Source organism: Symsagittifera roscoffensis, chromosome 2 (genome assembly GCF_963678635.1).
Source record: "Symsagittifera roscoffensis chromosome 2, txSymRosc1.1, whole genome shotgun sequence".
Taxonomy (NCBI): domain Eukaryota; kingdom Metazoa; phylum Xenacoelomorpha; order Acoela; family Convolutidae; genus Symsagittifera; species Symsagittifera roscoffensis.
The window spans coordinates 70,953,274-70,967,206 of NC_087063.1; the positions used below are offsets into that span (position 1 = coordinate 70,953,274).

The following is a 13,933-nucleotide window of genomic DNA, read 5'->3' on the forward strand; positions in this document are numbered from 1 at the left end:
ATGTTCCGACTGCCTTTTAAGTTTTATGGAGCAGCAGTAATAACATTAAAAAAATAAATGAAATAAAATAAAATGAAAAAAAAAAATTTCTAAAATTTGAAAATTTTAATGAAAATCATCCCCCCACACGCCATATAAAGTACAAAAAGAGAGATTTCGTTCCTTGTAACAAATCAATTATGGCAAATAAGCTTCGTTCAACCAATTTGGAACGATTTATAAGACGGATTAAATATCCTCTTACGCGTTAATAGCGCGAATTATATCGCGCGTTAATTGTCCCAAATTGGTCAAAATGGCAATCTTTAAACCCTCATAACTTTACGAAAAATAATCACAGGTGAAATATCTTTTCAAATTTGAGCTCAGGACAACAATACCTTTTGAATGATATAAAAAAATTCCGTCAAAAATGGCTAGTTAAAAAGTCGAAATTTGTCGGAGAAAAAAAAACCCACCCCGAGCACAAATATTCCGTCACTTTCGTATCGAAAGTCGGAACAATAACAGCTCTTGTTCAGTGTTAAGGATGAAATGATTTATCAATTATTTTGGTTCTGTGGTATTGAGCAGGAAAACGCGTTAATATTTATTCCCCCTCGATTTCGATTCCTGTTTGACTTCGATTATTCCCAAGTACAACTTAAAATTTGCAAAAAGGAAAATATATCACGCTCTCAATTATGAGTTTTCTCAATCAGAAACATGAAACGTTGGAAAGCGTTATTAACATCAAACAATTGTGCAAGTGTTTCTGAGAAAACAAATTTTGAAAGCAAATACGTTTCACGCATTCATAAATGCTCACGCGTCTTTTGGGAAACAGTTTTCGGAAGCATGCATGAAAACATTTTGATGTACAAGCATTTCTGAGAAATCAAGTTTTGAAAGGGAATTAATTTGACATACCTAAAAGATGTACCAGCGTTTTTGAGAAAACAAATTTTAAAAGCAAACACGTTTATGAAATCTAACATGATCTATAAACATTTCTGGAAAACAGGTTTTTTAGGCAAGCACAAACTTTGAGGACATCTAAAAAAATGTACAAGCTTTACTGAGAATAAAATTTTTGGAACCATATGAGTTTGAATCATAGTCTTTGCACAAAATTGGTTTAAAAGAAGTAAAAAAAGGTTTCTGAGAAAACAAGTATAGGTTGTAAATGCATTTAAATTATCAAAAAAATGTGCAAGCATATCTGAGAAAACAAATTTTAGTTGCAAACACCATTGAGTCATCAAGAAATGGTACAGGCATCTGTGAGACAACAAATATCGGAAGCAAATTCGGTTAAACCAACTTTAAAATTCACAAGCTAATAACATGTTTCGCTTTAAATGTTTTGAGGACTAAGAAGCATCCGAGAAAACATTTTTTTTTCAATCAGAAAAGTTTTAAAACGAACGAAAAGTTTTTAAGCAAGAACTTATAAAAGCTCTAACATGTACAAGCGTTTCTGGAGTTTTTTTCTTGAAAGCAATTACGTTTAAGCATCGAATAGATTTGAAAGAGTTTAAGATGTACAAGTGTTTCTGAGAAAACAAAATTTAATCTCAATAAAAATTGGAACATCTAACAAATTTACAAGTGTTTCTGAAAAAAAAAATCCGGATGCAGTTTTTTCAGGCAAATACATTTAAACATCTGAAATATCTATAGCATATGCTTTTTGTAAAGCAGGCAAATTTTTTTAAGAAATCTAAAAATGTACAATAGGTTCTGAAATAACAATTTTTGAAAGCAAACAAATTGGAAACATCTGAAAAATGATTAATCGTTTCCGAAAAAAAATTTGAAGTCCAAATTGTTTAAACTTGAAATACATCTACAAAAGTTTTTGACAAACATTTTTTGTCAGGCAAGCAACAAATACGTTTAAGACACCTACAGAATAAACAAGTGTTTCTGAGAAAAAAATTAGGAGCAAATATTTTAAATTATCTAAAAGGTACAAAAAACTTGCAAAGATGCAGTTTATTAGAGCAAACTCGCTTAGCACATCTAAAAGATGTACAAGCTTTTCCGAAAAAAAATCAGAAACAAATACACTTGAAACTTCTGAAAGCTGCTTAAGAGTTTCAGGGAACACAATTTTTGGAAATAGATACGTCGTTCAAAACTTCTGAAAGAGACACAACCGGTGCTCAGAAGTCAATTTACTGAAAAGAATTAAGTTCAATTATATACAAGATGTATAACCGTTTCTGAGAAAATAGGTTTCGACTGCAAATACAATTGAAACTTCTGAAAGACGTTCAAGAGTATCAGAAAATACAGTTTTTGGAAACAATTACGTTTAAAACATCTAAAAGATGTAAAACTGATTCTGAAAAAACAATTATTCTAACAAATATTCGCACATCAAAAAACACAAAAAACGTGCGTTAATAGAAAAAACATTAAGTAAAAAAAGTTTAAAATTTTTAAATACAGTAAAAAGAAAAAAGTTTTTGCCTTAAACAAACCTAAAAATTATTATAGTTCAGATTTCAAAAGAAAAATGAAAGAAAAATCTAATTTTGTTTTGAATTTACTTGTTTTGTAAAAATCCTAAAAAGTAATTTCAAAACTTTTTGTCAAAAAACAGAATTTTTTTCGATTGTAATTTGAATTTTGAAGTATAATGTATAATTTATTCTTATGAATTCTCCATAAACGCTCAATTTTCTTTTCGCTTTTAATGCGGACGGCATTTTCTGTGCCACATGCAATTGATCAATAAAAACAATTTTGCCTGCAAAGTGCAAAACGAAGGAGCAAAATCTGGTATTTTTGCTGAAGAAAATCAAATTTTCAGCTGAAAAGTTCGCTACTCTCCACACGCTAACTTTATAAGCTTTGAAATTTGAATAAAAATACCAAACCAGTTATCTCAATATTGCGAAAATTTTGAAAAAACTCTCCAATGTGGATCCAAACACTATTGGAAAGTGTATTATAGTGAGAAAATACTTCGTCACTATATCAACATTTAGGTTTTGTGAGATGTCAGATTTTGCTTGGAGAAGAAAAAAGGTACGAAGTGAAAACGCCCGAATACAGAGTGGACGCAATAATTATTTTGTCGGCTCATTAAAAAATAATTCAAATTATTGATTTATGAAGTTGGAGTTTATTTGCGCCCTAATCAAACAAAGAGAAACAGGGATAGCTGGTTCCGACTCCATTCAATATGGATTAGAGAATTAGAGAATTAATTCAACGGTTGATCGTATACAGTACTTAAGCAATTGGTTGAGGTGTAACTAGATAGCTCCTTGTAAACATGTGAAGTAAATTGGTGGATGGCTAGTTGAAGTGAGCTCAAGTTTGAAGTTAGTTTAGACCTAAATTAAATTGTTGTTTATCTTCTTAATCGTTTTGCGCTTAGCTAATGAACAGTTTTTCAAAAGAGTTGTTTCATGTCTGCATCTTTTGAAATAATTTAGAGCAAAGCTACTACAACTGATGAGTTGTGAAATACTGGCTGAGGTGAGAACTCCAACTTTATTTATGCCTTTGCGATTTTCAAATAGATCTGATTAATTGCGGTGTCAAGTTAAATATAAATTCTTGACTCTTTCTTCATCGCAGCTTGCTGGTTATACAAAATATAAAAGATACACAAAATTTTGTTAGAATCCTGTAGTACTGCTATTTGAGAAATCTAATTTTGTCACTCAACGCTCTTTTTTATTTGAAAAAAGCTTGTCGATTGATACTTGATCAAATGATACTTTTTGTAGTCTTCAATTTGATAGCGATAGAAAAAAGCACTGTCAAAAACGATTTCATGTTTAGCAAAAAAAAAATCCTATCAAAATGAAGTTCAACAAATAACTCAACTTCAGTTCTAGAAAATTCAATGACTTAAATTTTTAGGAAGCTTTTGTTTAAAAAAACTAAATGAAACTAGTCAACAACTGATTTTTTCCCATTGGAGCCCTACAGCCTAGTAAAAAAAGAAATTATAAAACTCACACCAGGTTTTCACTTATATGGCGGGGGTTATGGGTAATTGGGGTTCTCTAATTTGAAAGGCCCTAACAAAGATTCGCATGTTTTAATATGCTCAGGAGTGGATTTTTTGAGGCGGTGGCGGACATAACCCCTTCCAATTGAAGATTCAAGCAATCACCAATCGTAGTTTCCCCCTTTGGTATTAATTCATGACATTCATTTTTTTCGTACTGTTTTTTTTACCGCTTGTATACAAGAATACTGAATACTTTAATCCAGCTTTCAGAGAATTTTTCAGTTGAGCTTTCGAAAAATACAATCGAGCCGTCCTTTATCACGTCTCAAATACTGAACCATCTCATCTCAAATACTGATGAGTGCGATGATGATTTCTGAACCAACTGAACCATCTCATCTCAAACACTGATGCGTGACTTAACTGCCATTTCAAACCTGAACTGCCATTTCAAACCCTGAACTGCCATTTCAAACCATTTCAAACCCTAAAGGGCTTTCTATGATTGTATTTTCCGATCCCAAAAAATCATCCGATCATCAGATAAAGATATAGATTTGACATCCGCACGGTTAATCAATGATTTAAGAATCGTTTGTGGATTCCGCTGATAAATGGATAACTCCTTGCTTTCAAATTGCGCGTTGCTATAGATAATAATTCCACCTCTAGCTTTTAATTGTTCATAAGCTAGTTCAGTAATAGACAAAATTCGGCTTCCACTTACACTTGCGAATTCCACTTACATTTTGCGGAATCCACTTACAGTTGCGGAATCCAGAACAACTAGCTATTTTTGCTTGGTGCCGAATCCGCGACAAAACAAATGTGCATGTGCCAATTAAATTTACGTTACAGGTATTTGTAAGCGGAATCCACTAAATTTTGTTAGTGGAATCCACTTACATTTGGAACATATTTAAAGACTTGTCTCTGGAACCCAGGAACATACAGACACCAAAATGTGCGCCTATCTAGTGCCCAGTTTGACCTCGTAATGAGGGATTAGAAAAATGATAGTTTTCAAAAACGAGTCGGGCTCACTGTTTATCTTAAACTTGAAAAAATCAATTAGGGAATTAGGATATACAAAAAAGACATGAAACTGGGGAAACCAGTTTTTTAAAAGGTATTGAATATTTGCCAAAACCATTAAATTCATTTTCAGGGCTAAGCCTATTGTAAAACTTAATCACGCAATGGCAAAGGTTTTACAAGCTTTTAAAATGATGATGATGATGATGATGATTTGTTGTGTTTTGCAATCCTACAGTAAAGTAAAATTTTTGACTAACGCGGTTCAATCCATTTAAAAAACTAGCGAAAAAAATTGCCTGGGAAAATAAACTCTATGCTAAACAATTGGTGGTACAGCATATGATACCAAACGGTGAAACAAAGCCGATGCAAAAAAAGAGATTTTCAATTGGTAAAAAATTCAGTTTTAGAGAATAATTATAACCGGATTGGTATATCTTCACATTAATTGACACTCAAAAATCTTTCCTTTGTTGAATCTATTTGCTTTGTAATATAAGGATAGTTTAATTTGAGCGTCAAATAACTAGACAATGCAATTAAGCCATGAGCCGGAAAAATTATTTGCATAAAAAATACAACAGAAAAAAAAACACAATTTTATGTCCCTTTCGAAAAACAAAGCCGCGTAATTTTTTTGCTCACTAACGATGTAAAACTAGGCCAGTAAACCAATACGAAAACATAAATTTTTAAATCAATATAAACAAGAGATAACTAACTACATTGAACTGGAACCTGTAAACTTACAACCAATTTTAAAAAAAATTAAAACGGACAATTAAAACGCAGACCTGATCAAAATAAATCTGTTGGTTGCCAAGCGTACAGATTTGAGAGAATGATTCGATGATTCTGTGAGACAAATTGCTTGATTGCGAAAAAGTCTATGTTCCAAGTTAAGCGTAATCAGATTTCAACAAGGGGTTATAAGAACGAATTTGATGATTTTAATACCACTTTCTGAAAAAAATACAAAATTGTGCTTTCAAGGGTATTCTTTTCTTATTGAAATAGCTGTTAATTGACTTTGGTGTAATAACTGATTACAAGTCCGAATGATGGCTCATTCAAAGGTCGGGTTCGAAGGCTTCGCACCGCCGCTTGGTTTATCTCTCAAACAAAGTATTCAAGCTAGCAGATGGAAAATCAAACCAGCAAATAAGGTTAAGAAATGAACCAAAAAAATCAAAAAAATGAAAATTTTTTCTGCAACGATGTTTGATCTGAGAAAAACACGTCAAGATACACAGTGGTCTTACACTCCCTTATCCTAAAAATTACAAAAAGATGAAAACAAAATTTTTCTTCAAGTGAGACAAATTTATGTCATTATGCCGACAAAACATAAATTGAATTCTTTCATACTAAATAAAATTTAAGCGCAAGAAAAAGAGAAAAGACCTTTAGACCTCTCGATCAAGTGCTACTGAGAAGCTAAGAAATTTGGATTCATTTTTTAAACTATCTTATGAATCAAGCGTTTCTGATAAACAAGTTCAAGCTGTTAATCCAAAAAGAGTCTATTTTCCGATTAAATAATGCTTGCTAATTGCAAGCGTAAAAATGGGTCCGGACAGTTTCTTTTAGAAAAACGCAAAAAATGCAGTTGCAAGAGCTATTTAAGTTACAAAACATCAGCCTTTCCGCTTAGGTTTCAGTTAGAGGGTCAAAAGATTTGTAAAAAGTCTAGTTCTGGTTTTAAATATGAGAAACAATTTGCGGTTTCAAGCAAATTGTCAAAAATTTAAATTGATTTCAAAAATTTATTTTTTAAAACCCAAGTTTGTTTGCAACAAGTCTGAAACAAAAAAATCTCAAAAAACTTTAAAACACTAAAATCAAGTTTCTGCTAAAAAGTTTGAGCGTGTTGCTGTAGGTTTAATTGAAGTTTAATCTCTTCAACAAAACTTCTTAATCAAACTTTTTTAGTGCAAAAAAATATTCTTGGAGCAAATTTTTTTCGAACGGAAGATTAATCATATACAATCGAATCGGTTGTAGCCATTATGTTATTGCAGAAAAATTCATTTACGATTTTTCCTTTTTCCAAAATTCAGATACTTTTCATTAATTTTTGAAAAAAATACCGCTTTATTTTCTAAATGTTTCTCTGTTTTCAGAAAAGAATACTGATTAGGTCCAGAGATAAGAAAACTCTACATTCTATTCTTTTTCGCATTTGTAGTTACCAAAATCCATTCAACGCCGAGTTTAAATTTTTGTATAACTTTTAGTCTTCAAATAGTCTCATTGTTGAAAATATTGAAAAAATAATGTTTAATTGAAATTAAAAGAGGTTTAATTGAAGGCTGTAGGTTTAATTGAAATTTAATCTCTTCAGCAAAAAAGTATCTCAACCAAACTTTTTTACGGCAAAAAAGTACTCTTGGAGCAATTTTTTTTCGAACGGAAGATAAATCATATACAATCTGTTATAGCCATTATGCTATTGCAGCAAAATTCATGATTCTGTGAGACAAATTGCTTGATTGCGAAAAAGTCTATGTTCCAAAATAAGCGTAATCAGATTTCAACAAGGGGTTATAAGAACGAATTTGATGATTTTAATACCATTTTCTGAAAAAAATACAAAATTGTGCTTTCAAGGGTATTCTTTTCTTATTGAAATAGCTGTTAATTGACTTTGGTGTAATAACTGATTACAAGTCCGAATGATGGCTCATTCAAAGGTCGGGTTCGAAGGCTTCGCACCGCCGCTTGGTTTATCTCTCAAACAAAGTATTCGAGCTAGCAGATGGAAAATCAAACCAGCAAATAAGGTTAAGAAATGAACCAAAAAAATCAAAAAAATGAAAATTTTTTCTGCAACGATGTTTGATCTGGGAAAAACACGTCAAGATACACAGTGGTCTTACACTCCCTTATCCTAAAAATTACAAAAAGATGAAAACAAAATTTTTCTTCAAGTGAGACAAATTTATGTCATTATGCCGACAAAACAAATTGAATTCTTTCATACTAAATAAAATTTAAGCGCAAGAAAAAGAGAAAAGACCTTTAGACCTCTCGATCAAGTGCTACTGAGAAGCTAAGAAATTTGGATTCATTTTTTAAACTATCTTATGAACCAAGCGTTTCTGATAAACAAGTTCAAGCTGTTAATCCAAAAGGAGTCTATTTTCCGATTAAATAATGCTTGCTAATTGCAAGCGTAAAAATGGGTCCGGACAGTTTCTTTTAGAAAAACGCAAAAAATGCAGTTGCAAGAGCTATTTAAGTTACAAAACATCAGCTTTTCCGTTTAGGTTTCAGTTAGAGTGTCAAAAGATTTGTAAAAAGTCTAGTTCTGGTTTTAAATATGAGAAACAATTTGCGGTTTCAAGCAAATTGTCAAAAATTTAAATTGATTTCAAAAATTTATTTCTTAAAACCCAAGTTTGTTTGCAACAAGTCTGAAACAAAAAAATCTCAAAAAACTTTAAAACACTAAAATCAAGTTTCTGCTAAAAAGTTTGAGCGTGTTGCTGTAGGTTTAATTGAAGTTTAATCTCTTCAACAAAACTTCTTAATCAAACTTTTTTAGTGCAAAAAAATATTCTTGGAGCATTTTTTTTTCGAACGGAAGATTAATCATATACAATCGAATCGGTTGTAGCCATTATGTTATTGTAGAAAAATTCATTTACGATTTTTCCTTTTTCCAAAATTCAGATACTTTTCATTAATTTTTGAAAAAAATACCGCTTTATTTTCTAAATGTTTCTCTGTTTTCAGAAAAGAATACTGATTAGGTCCAGAGATAAGAAAACTCTACATTCTATTCTTTTTCGCATTTGTAGTTACCAAAATCCATTCAACGCCGAGTTTAAATTTTTGTATAACTTTTAGTCTTCAAATAGTCTCATTGTTGAAAATTTTGAAAAAATAATGTTTAATTGAAATTAAAAGAGGTTTAATTGAAGGCTCTAGGTTTAATTGAAATTTAATCTCTTCAACAAAAACGTATCTCAACCAAACTTTTTTACGGCAAAAAAGTACTCTTGGAGCAATTTATTTTCGAACGGAAGATTAATCATATACAATCTGTTATAGCCATTATGCTATTGCAGCAAAATTCATGATTCTGTGAGACAAATTGCTTGATTGCGAAAAAGTCTATGTTCCAAAATAAGCGTAATCAGATTTCAACAAGGGGTTATAAGAACGAATTTGATGATTTTAATACCATTTTCTGAAAAAAATACAAAATTGTGCTTTCAAGGGTATTCTTTTCTTATTGAAATAGCTGTTAATTGACTTTGGTGTAATAACTGATTACAAGTCCGAATGATGGCTCATTCAAAGGTCGGGTTCGAAGGCTTCGCACCGCCGCTTGGTTTATCTCTCAAACAAAGTATTCGAGCTAGCAGATGGAAAATCAAACCAGCAAATAAGGTTAAGAAATGAACCAAAAAAATCAAAAAAATGAAAATTTTTTCTGCAACGATGTTTGATCTGGGAAAAACACGTCAAGATACACAGTGGTCTTACACTCCCTTATCCTAAAAATTACAAAAAGATGAAAACAAAATTTTTCTTCAAGTGAGACAAAATTATGTCATTATGCCGACAAAACATAAATTGAATTCTTTCATACTAAAAAAAATTTAAGCGCAAGAAAAAGAGAAAAGACCTTTAGACCTCTCGATCAAGTGCTACTGAGAAGCTAAGAAATTTGGATTCATTTTTTAAACTATGTTATGAATCAAGCGTTTCTGATAAACAAGTTCAAGCTGTTAATCCAAAAGGAGTCTATTTTCCGATTAAATAATGCTTGCTAATTGCAAGCGTAAAAATGGGTCCGGACAGTTTCTTTTAGAAAAACGCAAAAAATGCAGTTGCAAGAGCTATTTAAGTTACAAAACATCAGCCTTTCCGCTTAGGTTTCAGTTAGAGGGTCAAAAGATTTGTAAAAAGTCTAGTTCTGGTTTTAAATATGAGAAACAATTTGCGGTTTCAAGCAAATTGTCAAAAATTTAAATTGATTTCAAAAATTTATTTTTTAAAACCCAAGTTTGTTTGCAACAAGTCTGAAACAAAAAAATCTCAAAAAACTTTAAAACACTAAAATCAAGTTTCTGCTAAAAAGTTTGAGCGTGTTGCTGTAGGTTTAATTGAAGTTTAATCTCTTCAACAAAACTTCTTAATCAAACTTTTTTAGTGCAAAAAAATATTCCTGGAGCAATTTTTTTTCGAACGGAAGATTAATCATATACAATCGGTTGTAGCCATTATGTTATTGCAAAAAAATTCATTTACGATTTTTCCTTTTTCCAAAATTCAGATACTTTTCATTAATTTTTGAAAAAATTACCGCTTTATTTTCTAAATGTTTCTCTGTTTTCAGAAACGAATACTGATTATGTCCAGAGATAAGAAAACTCTACATTCTATTCCTTGTCACATTTTTAGTTACCAAAATTCATTCATCGCCGAGTTTAATTTTTTGTCTAACTTTTAGTCTTCAAATAGTCTCATTGTTGAAAATATTGAAAAAAGGTCAAAAACATTTGGTTCTATTTTGCAATCAACTTAAAGAAGTATACTTAAACAAATTTTTAGAAATTTTTGACCTGAGCATTAACAAGTGACCGGTAGACCAGCTTTTTTCTGTTAAATTTTATGTAAGATTTAATTATCCATTGAAACTCTTAGAAGAGTCTACAGGTCGTGATATGTCTCTGTGTGATTTTATTTGCACGTCGTTTATTGTATTGTACTCTCACAGAATGATTTCAAATTCAATTTTTCGTCCTAATAAAGAATAGGGTTACAATTTACATCTTTCCAAATTAAGTTGAGGCAAAAAAATAACTCGTTTTAATACGTTACCAGACGCTAATTATATCAATTTTCACATTAAATAATGTGCGAGGGGATAAAACTGAAAAATTATAATTTCAAAGATCAAAAGATTTTAACTTTTTTGAACAATTTTTTCTACAAAAAACTTTTTCAGCTACAATAAAAGGCAGTAGGAACATTCAGAGCTCTGCCCTGATACAAGCAGTCTTCTTCTTGCTACTGGATTTTGTCCGTCTCCTTGTTTAGACAAAATTTCGATTCTGAAGTGATACCTGAAGTTTTCAGCTTCCAGCAAAGATGTCTGCTTTTTTTTCACATTCTCATGTTAAAAAATAAACGAGGAGTCAACAATGCTTTTAAAACCTTAAGAATAATTTTGTTTATTTGGCTTTCTTTTGTTAATCTGCAATAAATGTTTCATATCAGTTGTCGTCGCTCAATATCGCTTCCAATCTGCTTTATTTGAGTGCTTTCATTATTCTCTCCAGTTTTTCCTTGAAGTTCTCTGTACATATATTATAAAACACTGGCGGTGGTGGCGAGCTACATATGCTGGTAAGCCAAAAGTGCGTCTTTTATTTTCCAAGTACCTTTCCACACAATACGATGACCACCACACTGGAATTTTCTACCACTCTCCTTGTATTTAAATTCTCCTTTTTTTCGCTTGAGGCGCTTATTTTTAACATTTTGCAAATTTAGGTCAGGCAAACTGGAAGCATCAAATTAGTTAATGAGATCTCAGACCATGGCTTTTAAGTTTGTTAATATTTTCGCCATTTAGAGGCGTCGGTTTTAAATTGAGTTATTCTGCCCGAAGTCTCACATTTTACATTATTCCTGCGCCTTTTTACACTCCGTCTAATTTGCAGTTTAATGACCAATTGACGCAACAGCGGTTATGAAGTCTCTTATGTTTATATGAATTTTCAGGTGAGAGCAAACAATTTAAAACGGATTGAGAGAAAAATGAGAAATAATCTAGCTAATTTTTTATTCAAAAACTTTTTAAAATTACCACAAACGGAAAAATTTCGTTTTACACAATTGCTTGTTTTGTGGATGCTTATGTAACACCGTTTCAACTTAAGAACTCATCTCATGAATAAAAACAATTTTAGGACAAGATGCGTGTGAAAAACTCCTGCTTTACAAAAATTCAGTTTTGAATAGTCTTAAACAAAAGCTTCAAAATTATTTTGAATCAAAATTTCAGTGCCTTAGCTCAAATACTAAATGAGAAATTTGAATTCAGTTTGGAAAAAATATCTGAAAATTTTGGTATAATATTGAAACTCTGACTATTATGAGTTGGTTTCTTAAAAAGAATCAGACAAGTTTTGAAAATGTCTGAAGAGAATAACAAGTTTGAATATTTCAGTAAACTTCCCTTCCCATCTTTTTAAATCAATTTTTTAATAGGATCTCTTCAATTGAGAATTTTATTCCTAGTAACGAATCTCCACCTTTTGCGAAAGGGGGATATTGTTAATGAGTTCCCTTTAGTGAAGACCAAAATCTAATCATACAGTTTTCACAAATTAAAACCTATTTTGTCACACACTTTCATATAATTCCATACGTTCAGAAATTAACACTTGAGATCGCTATGAAATTTGAGTTACTTTACCAGCTACATATACAACGCCAAAAGCAATTTATTATGCCTGGAGGGAGATCCTAAAGATCAGTACTGCTCATCGAGTAGGATAACCTGGAGAGTAAAGAGAAGACAGCCAGCATCAACTCAACAAACAAGTTAAATTAAATTAAGGGCTGAAATTAAAAAACAGTTTGTAGAGGTCCTGATTGTCTTATAGGTAAATTTGAAAAAAAGGTTTTTAGAGTCTCAAACAACTAACTTCTGACATTTCATGTATATTAACAGGTATCAAGTCATTTTGTTTTAAATAGTTAAAAGCCTGCACAATTCTAGCTGTAAGCGATCTCTGTTTAACGGTAGTAGAAAATTTTGCCACTTTAATTACGCCTTTCGCTTTGCTCCTGGTACATAGTCTACTTTTTTGGGAGTAAATCTGAGACAGAAAACCATTTTTTTTGTCCGATCGCATTTCCATAAACAAGTACTTAAACATCTCAAAAAAGTATAAATCAAAAACAGTAAGCAATTTGTTTTCGTCCATAATTTCCTTAATTCATTCATATCTACGTTTAAAAAAAAACTGCTCTCAAGATTCTTTTTTGTAGTTTCATTATCTCGGTAAGGTGAGATTGGGATGTATTGCCGTATATTAAAATTCTATAAGTGATTGTAGGGTTTACATATGCTTTGTAGAAGCGAAGCATCTGCTATTTAGAAAAAACATACCTAGCTTTCCAGACAATGCCACAAAATTTAGTTAATTTTTTGCACACATGTTCAATGTGAAATTTGGAAGTAAGTTTCATATCAACAAAAATGCCTAAATATTTACACACATTTGTAATTTGAACTGTAGTACCAAAAGCAAAGTAATCTTTTGAAAAATTGCTACCAAATTTCATTATTTGAGTTTTACCAGGATTGACACAAAGTCCATTCGTTTTGAACCATCTATCCATTTTATTTAACGAACTATCAAAGTTATCGCAACAATTTTTTTCTGCATTGCATATTGTAGTATCATCAGCAAACAGAACAACCTCAGATCCTTTAGCAATTTTCGGAAGATCTTTTATATAAATTAAAAACAAAAAAGGACCTAAAACTGACCCTTGCGGTACTCCACATGACATGGAGCGACTAGAAGATATTTTATTATCAGTTTGAACAAATTGAAACCGGTTTGTAAAGTGAGGTAAGAAGAATCCGAAAGACAAAGAATCCGGCCTCTAAAGCCGTATTTTTCCAATTTTGCCAAAAGAAGATCATGATTTTTGGTATCAAATATTTTTTGAGATCAACAAGGCATGATTGACCAATCAATTTTTTGTCCCATCCCTCTCTAATAAATTCGGTGAATTCGATTAATGCGTCCACGCATGACTTTTTCTTTTGAAATCCAAATTGTTTTTCATGAAGAGTCTTCTGCTTGTTAGCAAAGTTATACATTCCATTTAATATTATCCTTTCGAAAATCTTGCTGAGTGAACTGAGTAAACTGATAGGTCTATAATTTTCCAAAGATT

General features: G+C 31.3%; 1 protein-coding gene across 1 annotated transcript in view; it reads left to right on the plus strand.

Annotated features, from left to right (window-relative positions):
* Positions 1 to 11,401: 11,401 nt before the first annotated feature.
* The window catches only part of LOC134840418 (uncharacterized), a 71,007-nt gene continuing 68,475 nt past the window's right edge, over positions 11,402 to 13,933 (plus strand). The window contains exon 1 of the mRNA XM_063856201.1: positions 11,402 to 11,737. The gene's annotated coding sequence lies outside the window, so the exon portion shown is untranslated. The remainder of the gene's footprint in view (positions 11,738 to 13,933) is intronic.